General features: G+C 42.3%; 1 protein-coding gene across 5 annotated transcripts in view; it reads right to left on the bottom strand.

Annotated features, from left to right (window-relative positions):
- Nucleotides 1-18,203, bottom strand: part of Acaca (acetyl-CoA carboxylase alpha) — a 270,437-nt gene that overhangs the window by 217,740 nt on the left and 34,494 nt on the right. The window contains exon 1 of one of the 5 annotated variants that reach the window (XM_048365123.1): nt 9,067-9,185. The exons of 2 other annotated variants lie outside the window; for them this stretch is intronic. The gene's annotated coding sequence lies outside the window, so the exon portion shown is untranslated. Of the gene's footprint in view, nt 1-3,464; nt 3,683-9,066; nt 9,186-18,203 lie in introns of those variants that run through there. 2 more of the 5 variants (XM_048365121.1, XM_048365122.1) reach the window with 2 other exon arrangements.

Below are 18,203 nucleotides of genomic sequence, written 5' to 3'. Positions count from 1 at the left end.
AGAACAGTAAAAGCTGGAAATGACACTGTGGCTCAAGTTATAAGAGTGCTAGTCTGGAGCAAAAGAAGCTCAGGGACAGAGCCCAGGACCTGAGTTCAAGCCCCAGGACTAGCAAAAAAAGTCTAAATTTCATCCCAGATCTACTAAATCAGAAATTCAGTGGGAATGGCCAGCAATCAGAAGTTGCAAAGTTAATTAGACTGCAAATTAAGACTTTAGAATCATTGATTGGGGACAGAGAGCAAAACAAAAGGAGAGAACCACAGAGTTAATAGGGAAATAAGAACTTCTAAGGAAAGATCCTTAAATGACAAAGAACAAGACTTGAGGGCACATTAATTGGGAAATTACAATTTATTCAATCCTATGCTCTGAGCTAGCATTATTCTTTACTGCTGTGTTAGGGAAAGGATAAAAGGGGAAAAGGAAGTAGTTTGGACCAGTAATCAAATGTGCTAGAGTCAAAGTACAATGGAGCCGAAGTTAAGTCAAAACCTAGGATCCAGGTTCAAACTCTGGCCCTGCCAAGTACTGGCAGTGGAAACTAGAACAAACATCTCTGACCTTTTTTGTGAAAATAAAATTTACCTCATGACTGCTGTGAAGACTACAAGTATACAAAGAGGGTTTTGTAAACTAAGGCCCTACATGAGTGTCCTTATCCAGCAGAATGTTAAGAAATTCATTCACATGCATACTTTCTCACCATCATTAAGTAAAAAACTCCTAAGTTGAACCGTCCTAAGTCTGAGACCATCTATACAAAGGTTTGATACAATACTCTAATACAAATATAGAGGCTGGGTACTGGTGGTTCATACCTGCAACCCTAGCTACTCAGGATGTTGAGAGTTGAGGATAGTGGTGGAAAGCCAGCCCAGCCAGGAAAGTCCATGAAAATCTTATCTCCAAATAAATACTAAGAAGCCAGAAATGGAGCTGTAGCTCAAGCGATACAGCTCTAGCCTTGAACACAAAACCCAGGCTCTGAGTTCAAGCTCCAAGACAGGCACAAAGAAAAAGCAGTTAAAAAAACAACAAGAAAATCTAAACAGATTGAATTTTACTACTTAGGTAATTTAGGGGTTATCTGAAGGCTTCAAGCTTGAGACAAGTATACACTTAAGATTTATCAATTGAATATTTTAAGAGAAGGGCATAAATGGAGAGAGGATTTAAATGAGACTGGCCATAAATTCCTAACTGTGACATTAGGTGATAGGTATTAAGTGTGTTAATTATACCATTCTACTTTTGAGTATATGCCTGAAATTTCCCATAATAAAAGGTTAAAAATATTCGAAGGAAAATTTAACAAAAAAAATTCATAATCACAGCAAGTCAGGATATAATATATTCTTTAACTTTTATATGAAGACTCTAAAACATTTGGAACTGCACATGAATGAAAGAATATTTGCCCAGTAGTACAAAGCTATAAGTTCAATCCTCAGTATTAAGGGGGAAAAAAAGAAAGAAAGTATTTGCAAAAGTCTCCTTTTTCAGGGCTGGGAATATGGCCTAGTAGCAAGAGTGCTTGCCTCCTATACATGAGACCCTGGGTTTGATTCCTCAGCACCACATATACAGAAAATGGCCAGAAGTGGCGCTGTGGCTCAAGTGGCAGAGTGCTAGCCTTGAGCAAAAAAGAAGCCAGGGACAGTGCTCAGGCCCTGAGTTCACGGCCTAGGACTGGCCAAAAAAAAAAAAAAAAGTCTCCTTTTTCCTGGAATTCAGTTAATTACATCACACAAACCTATTTAAAGGCCAGCCTGCATTTCTTTTAAAAAATTAGAATTTGCCAGTTTTATCTTATTCTCTTTTTTTACGGGGGGGGGGGGGGGGGGGTGCGCCTTGAACTCAGGGCCTAGGCACTATCCCTGAGTTTCTTTTGCTCAAGGCTACACTCTACCACTTCAAGCCACAGCACCACTTCCTCATATTATTAAATGATACTGTATTTCCAAAATAATTCTAATAATGAAGCAGCAATTAATTTCCAAAACAAACAGTACAAGAAATGTATACAATGCCTAATGTATGAAACTCTCTGTACATCAGTTTGATAATAAAAATTTGAAAAAAAATTCATTTTCAAACTCACTGACAAAAGTATATAAGCCTACACAACGTGTTCTTGCCTTCAAGCCAGAGTAAGTTCATTCAGTCTTCTTCAAAAATAACTAACTTGGGACTGGGGATATGGCCTAGTGGCAAGAGAGCTTGCCTCGTATACATGAGGCCCTGGGTTCAATTCCCCAGCACCACATATATAGAAAATGGCCAGAAGTGGCGCTGTGGCTCAAGCGGCAGAGTGCTAGCCTTGAGCAAAAAAAAAGAAGCCTGGGAAAGTGCTCAGGCCCTGAGTCCAAGGCCCAGGACTGGCCAAAAAATAAATAAATAAATAACTTTATTTTCTCATATTTTTGTCATTTTACTGGATTCTTTTTTCTTCTATTTTTCTGGTCAGTCACAGGGCTTGAACTCAAGACTTGAGTGCTATCCCTGAGCTCTTTTTACTGAAGGCTAACTAGCACTCTACCACTTTAAGTCACAGTGCCACTTCTGGTTTTCTGGTAGTCAGTTGGAGCTAAGAGCCTCACAGACTTTCCTGCCTGGGCTGGCTTTGAACTGAGATCCTAAGATCTCAGCCTCCTAAGTAGCCACAATTACAGTCATGAGCTACCAGCGCCTGACTTACTGAAGATGATCATATATTCAATTCTCAGATTCTAAAATCATACAATAGCAAAGCAACAATCAACAATATATAAAGATCAATAGTGCTCTTCCATAAAAAAGACATATAAAAAATGTAAGTAAATACTTACTGGATCCTTATTTTTATTTTATTTATTTATTTATTTATTTATTTAGCCAGTCCTAGGGCTTAGGACTCAGGGCCTGAGCACTATCCCTGGCTTCATTTTAGTCAAAGGCTAGCACTCTACCTCTTGAGCCACAGTACCACTTCTGGCTTGTTCTGTTTATGTGGTGCTGAGACGCAAACCCAGGGCTCCGTGCATGCTTGGCAAGCACTCTACTGCTAAGCCACATTCCCAGCCCTTAATAATGTTTTTTTATATTAATTTAGCAATCTATAGGAAGGTTATAAATAATTTTGAATCATATTTTATTTTCTTGCAAGTTTGAAATGATATGTTCTTTTTCTCCCAAGTTGTATGGTTCAAACCTACAGCCTCATGCACAAATTTTAAATTTTCAAATGAACACTTATGTTCTAAATAGACATTTAAAAAAAACCACTTCCCTAGGCCCTGAATGAAAACCTTGATACTTGTACGTACACACACACACACACACACACACACACACACACACACACACACAAGCAAGCTAGCAAAAGGAAAACTGTTGGTGGGTTTAAGTCAAGGGTACAAGGGTATTTATTGCACTAGTCCTTTTAAACTTAAAATTTTTGAGTAAAGTCAAAAAATATTTACCTCCCATACTCTCTCAGGATGCCACTACAGGATATTCTCCACCAAAATGAAGGAACAAACCAATAATGTGGAAGGCATGGGGAATAGTTTCTCCACAGCAGAAGAGAAGAAAAGAGAATTCCCAGGATGATGGTGAGGAATGAGTCCAGGATGACAGCTATGTACCAGAGGCAGAGGGCAAGCAATTTAGGTTGGAGCCAGTCAGAAGAGTCTGAGAGAGATTTTACAGAAGATAAAAATTAATGGAACATCAGGCCCTTATCCATGTCCTAAGAGACTTAGAAAACTAGTGTAGAGTAAATAAGTGGCTTCTGGCTTTTCCTGTTTATGTGATCCTGAGGAACAGAATCTAGGGCTTAATGCATGCTAGGCAAGCACTCTACCACTAAGCCACATTCCCGGCCCTCTGATCCCTTATTCAGTCAAACATTTAGACTACTCACTTATTTTACAAGTACTATACATTACTGTGAAAGTCACTCTTGAGTTATTTCTCTTTAATGAAGCTAGAAAGGTTATTTTCTCTAACAACACTTCACAATGCTATGTAAACACTAAGCTTTTGTGGGGTGATTTATTAGAATTTAAATGAATATTTGAATTACAAAACTAGGAGACATGAACCAAGTGTTCATTTCCAATACTACCCTTTACAAATACTGTTATCTTTTAGAAATACTTAAAGGTAAAATTTTGTTTCATGTTGAGCATCAGTGGCTCAGGCCTGTAATTCTAGCTACTCAGTAGGCTAAGATATGGAGGATCAAACTTTGAAGGCAGCCTTAGCAGAAAAGTAAAAAGAGAGTCCATCTCCAATAAACCAGCAAAAAGTTAAACTGACAGCATGGATCAAGTGGTAGACTACCAGTCATAAGCAAGAAGGCCAAACACACATGGCCCTGAGTTCAAGCCACAATCCAGCACACACACGAAACAAAACAAAAAAACAAAAACACTACTCCCATAATTTAATTGATCAATGATGCATTCAGCCAGATGGTAAAATGTACATAGCTGAATTTTTCAATGTAAACTACATTCCCATATTAAGCAGAAATCTGGACTAGAGAGTTCCTTACTTCCCAAAACTAAACTATTATGTTAGATTTTATGAGATGGAAAATTAAACAGCTTGTCTAGGCAGAACCAAATATCATTAAATGCTGAAACAGAAAATACAATCAAACTATTCATCCCCTTGATGACAGTCAACTGATACTATTAGAAATAAACTTAAGACCTAACCAAATATAAGGCATCAATGACTCTCACCTATAATCCTAGCTACTTAGAAGACTAAGTCCTGGAAGAACTAAGTTTGATTCAAAGCCAGCCTGGGCAAAAATAGTCATCAATATTCCATCTCCAATTAGCAAAAGCTGGTTTGGAGATATGGCTCAAATGGAAGAACACCAGCTGAACAAGCAAGAAACTCTGAGTTCAAAACCTGATATAGGGATAGGGGGTGGGGAAGAACCAAGGTCTTAATTTTGAGTGTGATTGGTGTGTGTGTGTGTGTGTGTGTGTGTATCTACATGAACATATAGGCAAATTTGAATGACTGAAGATGGATTTGAAAATGGTCTATAAAAATAGATAACAAGGGCTGGGGATATAGCCTAGTGGCATAAGCGCTTGCCTCGTATACATGAAGCCCTGGGTTTGATTCCCCAGCACCACATATACAGAAAATGGCCAGAAGTGGCGCTGTGACTCAAGTGGCAGAGTGCTAGCCTTGAGCAAAAAGAAGCCAGGGACAGTGCTCAGGCCCTGAGTCCAAGGCCCAGGACTGGCAAAAAAAAAAAAAAAAATAGATAACAATTTTTAGGTACTTTATTGATCTATTCTATCACAGCCATGTATTGACAAATGAGACTATACCTTTTGAAAAAGCTTCCGCATGTAAAAGCCAGGCATATAATCCCAGCACTCAGAAAGAAGGCAAAGGCAGAATCATCTTGAGTCCAAACCAACCAGGGCTATATAGTGTCTCAAAAATAATAGTAATAGGGGCTAGGAATCTGGCCTACTGATAGTGTGCTTGCCTGGCATACATGAACCCCTGGGTTCGATTCCTTAGCACTACATATATGGAAAAAGTCAGAAGTGGTGCCGTGGCTCCAGTGGTAGAGTGCTAGCCTTGAGCAAAAAAAGAAGCCAGGGACAGTGCTCAGGCCCTGAGTTCAAGCCCTAGGACTGGCAAAAGAATAAAAAAATAATAACAATAGCAAGGTACCAGTGCCTCACACCTGTAATCTAGTCATTCAAGAGACTGAGATCTAATGATCAAGGTTTGACGCTAGATCAGGCAGGGAAGCCAAAAAAACCCAAAAAAGCCAGAAGTGGAGCTGTGGCTCAAGTGGTAGAGCTTTTTTCCCCCTTGCCAGTCCTGGGACTTGAATTCAGGGCCTGGGCCAGCTTTTTTGGTGATTAGTTGGAGATAAGCTTCTCATGTACTTTCCAACGTAGGCTGGCTTTGAACTGAGATCCTCAGATCTGTCTCTTTACTAGCTTAGATTACAGGGGTGAGCCACTAGTACCTGACTCCACATAGCTTTCTGAGCCTACTTTTCAAACGTAACTTTGTAAGTTCATTTATACAAGCTGATCCTATCTAGAATGACCACTTTATAACATTCAATTTCAATTCCCAATGTCACAGAACAATAAATATTATTTACTGATTATTTACTGATCGGTATGGCATGCAAGCAGGATAGAATGAGTGTACCAAATAGCATCACTGGAATGTGGGATCATACGGGGCACTTTGGTTACTAAACATGTTTCTGCTGAAGCCACTTTTCTTTTACCTTCTTTAAATGTCCTAAAACTCAAGTGTAATAGTGGCTTGAAAAATAAGTTGATAAGAGAACTGAATCATAAGAGTACACTTAACTAAGACTAATTGGCCAAACTTGTAAGAATGAATGCCAAGTCAGATGCTTGTCAAGTTCCCCATCACTACAGCCTTCAAATAGACCATGAGACTCAAGTAAAGCCAGGAATACTCACTAAAGTTTTGTAAAAATTAAAGAAACAAAAAGTAGCTAAGCAATGATCTGATCTTTAGAAATGTGTTCATGAAATAACTACTTGTTTTTCTGAATTACCAAAGTAATTTCTCTTCCTCAAGTTAAAATACTAAATTCAATGTATTATTCCACAATCTTTATTTTTATTTACTTCTTGCCTCAACCAAGACTTAGCCATCCAGAAAAAGAAAAAAAAATCTTTTTTAACAAAAGAAAAACAATCTGGCAGTAGTTCAGCGGTAGAATGCCTGCTTGGCATGCATAGTCATGTTCAATCCTCAACACTGAGAGGGGAAAAAACGTCTAGTATAATGATGCACACCTGTAATCCCACTGAGAAAGCTGAAGCAGGAATGCAAGTTGCAGACAGCTTGGGCAACAAAGCATGACCTTTCCTCAAAATAAAAACAAACAACAACAACAACAAAAACATTACCTTGGGTTCTGTTAAACTAGTCCCAGTAACAGATTTAAAAAAATTCCCCAGGAGCTGGGAATACAGCCTAGCCTAGTGGTAACCTGCTCGCCTCGTATACATGAAGCCCTGGGTTCGATTTCTCAGCACCACATATATAGAAAAAGCCAGAAGTGGCACGTGGCTCAAGTAGTAGATTGCTAGCCTTGAGGAAAAAGAAGCCAGGGACAGTGCTCAAACCGTGAGTCCAAGCCCCAGGACTGGCAAAAACAAAACAAAACACAAAATTCCCCAGTCACTGATAGAAAAGGAGATACTGTAATGCAGGTGTTACAGAGGGATCTATACCTGAACCTGTTCACAGCACTTTAGAAGTCAGCATGTAATAAGCATTCACTCTGGTGAATAAATTAAGTGCAATGGGGGCTGGGAATATGGCCTAGCGGCAAGAGTGCTTGCCTCATAAACATGAAGCCCTGGGTTCGATTCCCCAGCACCACATATATAAAAAAAAACAGCCAGAAGCGGCACTGTGGCTCAAGTGGCAGAGTGCTAGCCTTGAGCAAAAAGAAGCCAGGGACAGTGCTCAGGCCCTGAGTCCAAGGCCCAAGACTGGCAAAAAATAAAGAAATAAATAAGTCTTTAAAAAAAGTTAAGTGCAATGTCACATTTCCAATTTTTCCTCTCATTTTAAAAACAATTTACTGCTATGTGTGATGCATTTCTACTCTGTACTGATAAGATGAATGAAACTTACACATTAGTAAACACAAGCAGCTCCATAAATTAATACTTTACCACTGACTTTTTTGTATGTCCAGGTTGCAATGTTGGTTATTTTGGAGTTTATATCAGTGTTTCTGTTAGGCATTAAGTAGTATTTGGAAATAAAGAAATAGAGACAAAAGAAATGGGAAGATACTTAATGTTTTGTAACAAGCAGGTATCTTATGCTACCAGTGGCCCTGCTCTATTAAACAATATTTTCCCAAAAAGTGCATGTCCAATAGAAAGCAAAGAAATCCTCAACAGAGGTCCCAGGCATTCCCATAAAGAAGCAAGAAACAAATTAAAGTATCCCTATTCCCTGAGGGAGAGAAAAACAGGTGTTTCTCAATCTTTAGTATGGGATAGGGAAAGGATAGATAATCAAAGGAAACCAACTTCCCAGAGTAACTTCTGACACTGACGCCCATGCACGTTACTAGGTTTATTCTGCGCATTGGGACATTTCTGAAATACTGCGTAAGTAAAACCGGAATAAGGAAATCCTAGAGTCCTCTAATTTCAGTCTTAAGCTTCAAAGCCGAAACATAGGAAACTGAAACATTTCTCCTACCGGGGCAACTTTATTCTTATATGCTTCTATAATCCCCACCAGGCCCAAGAAGTTCCTGATTTTTAGACCTGATCTCAAGTGTACACTGATGTCCACTTTCTGGACCCCAAATCCAAAAAATAACGTTGGCTAGGACCTGGGCAAGATCTTCAGGAATATATTCCTTCTGAGATCTTTAGCCTCAACTCACATCACCTTCCAACGTCCTGTTCTCCAACATCGGCCATTAATTAAGGAGGGTAACAACAGGCAGTACACTTACTACGTCCCTCACAGAAATAAAACCCAGCGAGCAGGAATTGGCCAGGGGCAACACGCCCGGCCCCAGCTCTCACCGCGATACAAAGACACAGTGAGACCAACAGTAGCCGAGTCTCCAGCGCCCGGGCCACGCTCCGCAGGGGAGGAAGACTTTCCAAGCATCCACACCCAGCCCGCAACACCCTCTCCCTCCCACGTGGGCTACTCCCTCTCTGGAGCCCAGACCCCGCTGGAAGGAACCAGACCCAGCCGGGACCCTCCCTGGTGAAGGTGGCAGTCTCCCCGTCCCCCTCCCTTGTAGGGACACTGGGGTGTGCACTTCGCAGTTCCGAGGGTCTGAACCCCCAGCCTCCTCCAAGGCTTGGGGAGCAGGAACCTCAAGGCCCCAGAGCAGCCGAGAAGGCTGAGCAGCGGGGTCCCGGTCTGGACCGGATGGAGCCCGGGCCGCGTGCGGGCGGAGGCTGGGAGGCCAGCCCCTGCCGGCCGCGACCCCTCCCCTGTCTCAGCTTCCCCGTTTTCGGGGTCCCGGACGCTGGTGGGTTCCCACCTCACCTCAGACTGGAGGCGTCCGAGGTCCGGCGGTCACCGAGCCCCCGAGTGGAGGCGTGCTGGGCGGGAGGAGAAGCCGGAGGCTCCGGCGATGGCTGACAGGCGCGCACACCAGGCCAGCCGGGTGCACGGGGAGGGGCGGGGGCGGGGCGGGACTTCAGAAAGCCTGCTCGCCCCGCCCCCGCCCCGCCCCCGCCTCCTACCTCAGCGGCGGAGCCTCATGAGGTGACCAAGGCCGGGGTTACTCCAGGTCGTTCACCTCCGACCCCGCTTTGGGCTGCTGCTCGGTCTGTGCGGCTATGGGAGGAGGCGGGGCGCGGGCCGGCGGCAGCCAATGGGCGGGCGGCGGGGGGCGGAGCGACGTGAGGCGATGCCGATGGTCCGAGCCCGGCTCTGCCATTCGGGACTGAGAGGTGCTGGGGCGGGCGGGCTCTTGGCGGTTGTGGCGCCCCTCCGGCCCGGGCGGGTGTGGGGCCAGCCCTCCGGCTCCCCCTCCTGGCGGAGAGCGGAGTGAAAGACACGGTCCCACTTGCACCTCTCATCCGGGATAGAGGCGCCGGAGCCACGGAAAGTGTGGAAGGCCTGGGACCTTGCGGGTGTGCCAGCTCCGCGTAGATTTTAGTATTTTTAACCCTGACACCTTTAAGAGGTGGGTATTGCCTCGCCATCAGTTACCCTCATTAGTGCAGGCTAGTTGATCCGAGTCTTAGAACTCCCTATCCAGACCTTTGGCTTTGATTTGGCTTTGATGCTACTCCCGAAGGCAGCCCACCCCAAAGGGGATGGAGGGTGCTGGATCTTAAGAGGTCTGGGAGGAAGCCTTATAGTAAGGGAAGCTCCGTGAGAAGGGTAGAGGTACTTTTGGTACACCGCCAAATGTAGCAATCGTCTGCCTGCCCTGAGCAGGGAAAGTGGGCGTCAGGGAGTTCTGACTTTTCAGAATCGAGATTGCCTTCCATCCTTCACTGGAGTTGCCACAGAGCCTTGTAAGGTGCAGCCAACCAATTTCTTCAGTTTTTTGTTTGTTTTTTTCCAGTTACTTCATAGCAAGACTCAAAAGTAGTAATACAGGCTGGGAATGTGGATTAGCGGTAGGGTGCTTGCCTAGCATGCATGAAGCAATAAAAATTTAATGAATTCCAGAAACGAGAAAGAGAAAAACCTCCATTCCTGCAGCAGTGTAAACTAGTGTGGGTTAGCCAGTCTGTCTTCGATGGAGATCTTTGGGTTGTGGGAAGATTATGTCTATAATCTTTGGAATGCATTTAAGGAAGGTCTGGCTGGGAAATATAGCCTTGTGGGTAAAGTGCTTGCCTCGCATGCATGAAGCCCTGGGTTCCATTCCTCATCACCACAAATACAGAAAAAGCCGGAAGTGGCGCTGGAGCTCAAGTGATAGAATGCTGTCAGGGACGGTGCTCAGGCCCTGAGTTCTAGCCCCAGGACTGGAAAAAAAAAGTAATAATAACAGGCAGAAGTCCCAATAATACAACCATTGGGCAGGACAAGAAGAATGGAGGGAGTTCTAACCTGTTCTGGGAGTTTAATGAAGCATCTTGAGTACTTTCCCATCCTTTACACCGCTTGTCATGACGACCAGAAGAGGCCAAGAATGACAGTTTGACAAGAAGGCCTATGCCAGACAGCAAAAAGTGAATAGGGGGAAAAATACACACCCCAGGAGACAAGTTCCTTGGTGAAACCTAAGACAGATCAAGAAGGAACAATATCTAGGATTTCTGATACCTTTAGACAATGTCTTCTCCAAGAGCTTATCCGCACATTTTTGAGTAATAGGGATTGGAAACAAATTGAAAATCACATTTTATAGAACTGTGACCCATATTTTACTATAAACTGTGTGATTGGGATAAATGTCAAGCTGACGAACATAAGCTCAGAAATTTTAAAACAAGACTTTCTGGCTTAACAAGGTGTTTAACTTAACTGAAAAATGGGCTGAGAACAGGAGAGCTTGGCCTCTCCATAGTAGTACACTCTGAAGCTGCCATGAAAGAATGACTTATGAAATAAAAACCTTACAGTTGCCTCTTTTACTTTTCCTTTGTCTTTTCTAGTGCCTATAAAGTAGTAGGACCTTTTCCCCCAGGATTCTTTCTCTGTGGTGTTGCAGTTTATCAGCTTTAAGGGTGCCACAAAACCAGAGATTTACCCTCAAAACTATACTTAGAAACCAGCAAAGTGGAGTACTTGGTGGCTCACATAGCTAAAAGCCTTGAGTTCAAGCCCAATACTAGCACACATAGATTCTCACACATACCCTTAGCCAAGGCAACTCCTAATAAAAAGGCTACAAGGACAGAAAATGAAGGATGAGTTAGGATACATTATACTACAGAGACCAATTCTAGTGGATCTGTGTTCACCAAATGTTAACACACCTGAGCAGAAAACAGGCACTGTCTTGCTGGACACTGGTGGCTCGTCCTATAGTCCTAGCTAGTCAGGAGGCTGAGATCTGAAAATTGAGATTTGAAAAGCCAGCTGGAGCAGGAAAGTCCATGAGACTCATCTCCAATTAACCACCAGAAAACCGGCAGTGGTGCTGTGGCTCAAAGTGAAAGTGTTAGCCTTCAATGAAAGGGGACAGTGCCCAGGCCCTGAGTTCAAGCCCCACAATTGATATCACACACACCACCACCACCACCACCACATACATACATACATTCATACATACAAAGAGTTGTGTCTTTCAGACAATGCTCTGGGAGTTTCTGTTTGGTACATGCCCAAACCTGCCCATCCTTTCTGTAGGTTCTTTATAGCTGCTCCATGAGTTCTTGCCACATAACCCGAACGTCTTTTAAGAGATAGAGTAGGAGAACCAAAGGGCGTAGAAAACTTACTACACAAGACTAACAGGTAGAAGAAAAGGAGATTAGTAGTATATTTCCAGAAGCGAAAACTAGAGGTTTGTTATGGACTGAACTATATCCCCCAGATTCCTATACTGAGTTTTTATTCCTAGTACCTTGAATATATTTGGAGATAGAGTCTTTCAGGATACAATTAGATCATCAAGATAAGCCCTAATAAAATATGACTGATGACCTTATAACAAGAGAGTATTAACACACAGAGATGGAAAACCCTGTGAAGACACAGGGAGAAAACAGCCATCTACAAACCAAGGAGAAATATCTCACACAAAAAAAACTAATTACTTGATCTTAAACTTCTAGACTCCAGTAATGTGAAGAAATCAATTTCTGTTGTTTATATGGTATGATATTTTTTCAATAATTACTTATTTATTGTCAAAGTGATGTACAGAGGGGTTACAGTTTTATACCAAAAACAATGGGTATATTTCTTGTACAATTTGTTATCTCCTCCCTCATTTCCCCCCTCCCGCCTCCTCCTTTCCTTCTCCCCCATGAGTTGTTCAATTGGTTTACACCAAATGGTTTTGTAAGTATTGCTTTTGAAGTCATCTGTATTTTTATACTTTGTCTGTAGAGTTTGATATTCCCTTGCCCTTCCCTAGTTCCAATATCAGTATTTACAGTATCCAGGGTACTCAGATGAGATACAGTGATAGCGCGGGGACAACCACAGGCAGGGGATACAAGAGGATCATCAACAAAAAAAAAAGCTATGGTTTCGCATGGCATATTGAAAATAATTACAACAGGTATGATATTTTGTTGCAGCAATCCTAAAATACTAACACAAAATACTAATGCAATGTCTTAAGAACCAAATGGTTTCCAGGATTTTCAAGAAGGTTGAATAAAGATATCAGGAACTTAGCCTAAGCATACCCTACTGTGGAAAAAGTCAGAAGAGATTGAGAGATCCTTATCTTTAAGGTGATTAAATCTGTTTAGGAAGACAAAACTCTCGCACTAAAAGAGAACCTAGGGGGCTGGGGATATGGCCTAGTGGCAAGAGTGCTTGCCTCGTATACATGAGGCCCTGGGTTCAATTCCCCAACACCACATATACAGAAAATGGCCAGAAGTGGCGCTGTGGCTCAAGCGGCAGAGGGCTAGCCTTGAGCAAAAGGAGGCCAGGGCAGTGCTCAGACCCTGAGTCCAAGCCCCAGGACTGGCCAAAAAAATAAATAAATAAATAAAAATTGGGCTGGGGATATAGCCTAGTGGCAAGAGTGCCTGCCTCGGATACACGAGGCCCTAGGTTCGATTCCCCAGCACCACATATACAGAAAACGGCCAGAAGCGGCGCTGTGGCTCAAGTGGCAGAGTGCTAGCCTTGAGCGGGAAGAAGCCAGGGACAGTGCTCAGGCCCTGAGTCCAAGGCCCAGGACTGGCCAAAAAAAAAAATAATAATAAATAAATAAATAAATAAAAAATAAAAGAGAACCTAGTAGGCTAGGAAAGTGGCTTAGTGGTAGAGTGCTTGCCTAGCATGCATTGCAGTCCTGGGTTCCATTCCTCAGTACCACATAAACAGAAAAGGCCAGAAGTGGTACTGTGGCTCAAGTGGTAGCCTTGAGCAAAAGAAACTCAAGGACAGTGAGCAGGCCCTGAGTTCAAGCCCCAGGGCTGGCAAAAAGAAAAAAAATATATATCATTATTGTTCCTCTCTCTGCTGCCAGAATCTCTTGTCAAGCAATTATCCTACACCTGTATTCTGAAGACAGAAAAGTCTACTAAGTCAGGCTGAGTTGAACCAGTGATGGAAAGAAAGTTCCTAAGCAGCCAGGTGCTGGTAGCTCACACCTGTAATCCTAGCTAATCAGGAGGTTGAGTCTAAGGATCAAAGCTCAAAGCCAGCCCTGGCAGGAAAGTCCATGAGACTTATCTCCAATTAACCACCAGAAAACCAGAAGTGGCAATGTGGCTCAAAGTGGTAGAATGCTAGCCTTGAGCAAAAGAGCTCAGAGACAGCGACCCAGGCCCTGAGTTCAAGCCCCACATCCAACAAGACACACAAAAAAAAGTACCTTAAAAGAAAATGGAACCAGGGGCTGGGAATATGGCCTAGTGGCAAGAGTGCCTGCCTCGTATACATGAGGCCCTGGGTTCAATTCCCCAGCACCACATATACAGAAAACGGCCAGAAGTGGCGCTGTGGCTCAAGTGTCAGAGTGCTAGCCTTGAGCAAAAAGAAGCCAGGGACAGTGCTCAGGCCCTGAGTCCAAGCCACAGGACTGGCCAAAAAAAGAAAGAAAGAAAATGGAACCATATCCAGGCACCAGTGGCCAGTGGCTCATACTTGTAATCCTACATATTCTGGAAGCCAAGATTTGAGGATTGCAATTCAAAGCCAGTTAGAGCAGACAAATCAGAGAGACTCTGATCTCCAATTCACCAGCAAAAAGCCAAAAGTGGAGGTGTGGGTCAAATAGTAAAGCAAGAGCCTTGAGTAGAAAGAAAGAGAGGTAGGGAGGGAAGAGAAAGGGAGAGAGAGAGACTATGAAGAATACCCTATGGCTATGTGACCATAGTTCCAAGTTTACTAAGTAGAAAAGGATAGAGAAACTGGTATGTCCCTTCCCACTGACCCTCCAATACTCTTATACTCTTATTTGGCTCCTCGCATTTGCTGTAATTATACTTAATCTCCTGTATCTGCTTACGATGCCAGACATCCTCCTTCTTGCTGTTTTTCTGAAATTTTCTAGTTCTTTAAGTCCCAACTCCTCCAGTTTCCAGCCATCTATGTCTCTTTGAATTCTTACAGCAAATATCAAATATGGTTACTACCACAGTTCAGCATTTTGGCAGGCTGTAATTGCGTGTATGTGTATTGAGCAAAGAGAGCATTTCTTAGCACTTATCATTTCTATTTATAGGACCAGATGTAGATATTAGTGAGGGATTCATTGAGTAAAACAAAGATTAATTCTGTACCCAGGAAGTCGCTGTGTTCCTGATATCTGCTTTATCAGTCTTCCCTTTGCATTTGGGAGGTAGAGCTTCCAGGGGAATACTCAGCTGCTTTATAGATTATCAAAATTCATCAAGAAAGTCAGTGCCTTGCCAAGTATTGTGACTCCATTTGTGAGGTAAATGAAAATACAAAGACCTTATCTACACACAGTTCCCTCATACACAGGTCAACCAGCCCAGCCAGGAAAGTCTGTAAAACATTCATCTCCAACTAACCACCAAAGAAGCCCCAGTACAGTTGTGGCTCAAGTGCTAGAGTGCTAGCCTTGAGCACAAAAGTGCAGGACAGTGCCCAGGCCCTGAGTTCAAGGCCCTGGACCAGCACATACCACCACACTCACACATACACACCCCCACACACACCCCCACAAGAGCCTGAAAGAACTTTACTCCATAAAGTCAGAAATTATCTTTAGGGAGGCCATTTATAACTCTGGTCCTGATGATGAAAGGTAGGATTACCTAATGAAAGGCTGTTTATGCTGAAGACTGCCCACAGTATTTTCACATGGAGACCAGGATTGTCATAGTGTACTTGGTATTCACATGGTGTTTCAGTTCTCCCTCCCCTGTAATAACTAATCCCAAACACTTCTGATCCCTAGCTACACTTTAAGCAGTCACCAAATCATTGCTTCTTTTTTAATGATAACTATGATATGACATGATTATATAAATATATAACCTATTTTCAGGTCCTCTACACTTTATAACTAAATACCTGGGAAACATTTAAAGAGCCTTTTCCCCCTCTTCTCTCTTTCATTTATTTCTTTTTTTTTTTTTTGGTTTGTTTGTTTGCTTGTTTTGGCAGTACTAGTGATTAAACTCAGCCTCCAAGTTCTCTCTCTAACTAGAGCTGTTAAAGAGGCTTTTTCTTTAAGGCAGGAAAATGGACAAGATAACTCACTGAGTTTTGACTACTCCTAGGATTCTGACATTATGTTACCCAGCTTTACAGCATACCCACCTCAAATCTGACTCTCCTCTTCACTCCTGAAAAGCCTCCTGATCTCTCTGATTTCAGGACCTTTGTATCACATCCTAAATCAGGGCTAGGGTCATGGTTGAAGTGGTAGAAAACCTGCTAAGCAAGGGTGAGGGCCTGCGTTCAAGCCATAGTACTGCTTTCCTCCCAGCCAAAAAATGAAAAAAGAAATCCTTTAAGATGAGTCATATCTTTAATCAGAAGATTTTACAATATCCCTTTCTTTTTTTAAAATCTGATCTCTGGTGAACATCCTAGAGCTGCAGATAACTAGAAAGCTATCTCACAAGTCTTGTTTACTGCTTAGTGGACCTTCTGTCGTGATATGCCCAATTATCTTGGTGCTGGCAATCTTAAGCAAAGACTCCTTAAGAGTAGCCTTCTTTGTGGTCTGTATTGAAAAGAGCTTGTCTTTATTCACTCAGACCACATTTTAAATCTCAACCCTGTCATAATTAGTCTATGACCTTGAGCAAGTAACTCCCTTTCTGAGTCTCACTTTCCTTGTCTATCAATTTGAGCTATAAAATCTACTTTATAAGTTGGTCATTTGTATTAAGTGATATAAAGAAAATAAAAAGCCTCTAGCACAGAGCCTGGAACACAAAAGGCATGTAGAAAAGGTTTTCTCCATTTCCTACTATATTCAGCACAATAGAATGCCCTGCAGATGCTCTTCTGGCCCAGGAATTATTATTGAATTCACTTGCACAGGTGTAGGGCCCCAGCAATAAGCTGAATCCTCTCTTCTTTCTTGGAGGGAGCAAATGTCTGTGGCTTGAGCTTCTGCGACTAATAAAAAAGTTGGCACTATGTGAGGATATGTCTGGCTCTGCTTCCGCTTATTATCATTCCACACAGAAAAGGTTCTTTGGCCTTTTGGGCAAGAATATGGAACAACAGAAACTTTCATATACCACAAGCAGAAGTATTAATGGGAACAACTGATCAATTTGAATATAACTTGCAAACCCTTTAAACAGCTTTGACTTCTATATTTATACCCTGAGTAACTTTCAAATGTGCTCCAGGAATATTTCAGCCAAAAGTTAGAAACACCTTGATGTCTTTTGGGCAATAGAATGGATAAATTAACCAGAACACACTCACACAATGGAATACTATAAAGCAATGAAAATGAACACACAACTGCTACATGAATATGGATAAATTTTGCAAACACAATAGTCACAGTGTGTGTGTGTGTGTGTGTGTGTGTGTGTGTGTGTGTGTGTGTGTGTGTGTGTATGCAGGACCTGGGGGTGGAACTCAGGCCTGAGCACTGTCCCTGAGCTTCTTTTGCTCAAGGCTGGCACTCTACCACTTGAGCCACAGCACCACTTCCAGCTTTTTCTGTTTATGTGGTACTGAGGAATCAAACCTAGGCTTCATGCATGCTAGGCAAGCACTCTACCGCTAAGTCACATTCCTAGCTTCCTCTATTTGTTTCTTATGGAAGGTTAAGGTTATCTAAACAGCATTCCAGAAGTGTTCTTTATGTTCTCCGTGTTATTTATGATGAAAATTTTAAAGTACATAGGTAGGGCTGGGATGACACATACATATGCACCAGAATTTTATTCATCCATCAGGAGGAATAATATGTCATTTGCACAGAACTAGACAGAACTGGAAAAATAATGTTGAGTAAAGTAAGTCAGGCTCAGAGAGACAAAAGGCACATGTCTTCCTTCATATGTAAAGTTAGACCTAAAATATAGACATATATGAAAACATATACAACAAAACTGACTAATGTATGGTATTCACAGGAAAGGTTTCCTGGTATAACTCCTTTGCACAATTAACACTATGAACACTATGAAGCTGAAACATGTCTGAGAGGAGAGGAGGTTTAAAGGGAAAGGGTACGTGGAGAGAGGACTGGTGATGAATGCCATCCAAATACTCAATGTACCTAAATGAAAATGGAAGTAGGCCACTTGAGGAGACAGATGGGGAGGGGGTAGATGGAGAGAAGGAAAAGAATGGAAGGAATGATACTGATCATATAAATGAACATGGTAAATTAAAACATCTTTGTTCAACTATATGAAGCTAAGAAAAAGTAAGACAAAGGATGGCAATTGGCACAAGGGTACAGTTGCATAGGAAGAATATCTTGTACTAGTCTATAAACTGATAAGATAACCAAGCAATTTATTGAATATTTTAAAGTGGCCACCAGAGGTGCCTAGTTGTTTGCCTAGTATTCAGGAGGTCTTGGGCTCACACAAACACACAGAGCTAGTAGAGTAGATTTGAAGTATTTC

The sequence above is a fragment of the Perognathus longimembris genome, chromosome 17, assembly GCF_023159225.1.
Source record: "Perognathus longimembris pacificus isolate PPM17 chromosome 17, ASM2315922v1, whole genome shotgun sequence".
Classification (NCBI taxonomy): domain Eukaryota; kingdom Metazoa; phylum Chordata; class Mammalia; order Rodentia; family Heteromyidae; genus Perognathus; species Perognathus longimembris.
Note: the sequence above shows the minus strand (reverse complement) of the source record. Positions and strands in the feature narration are given on the sequence as shown.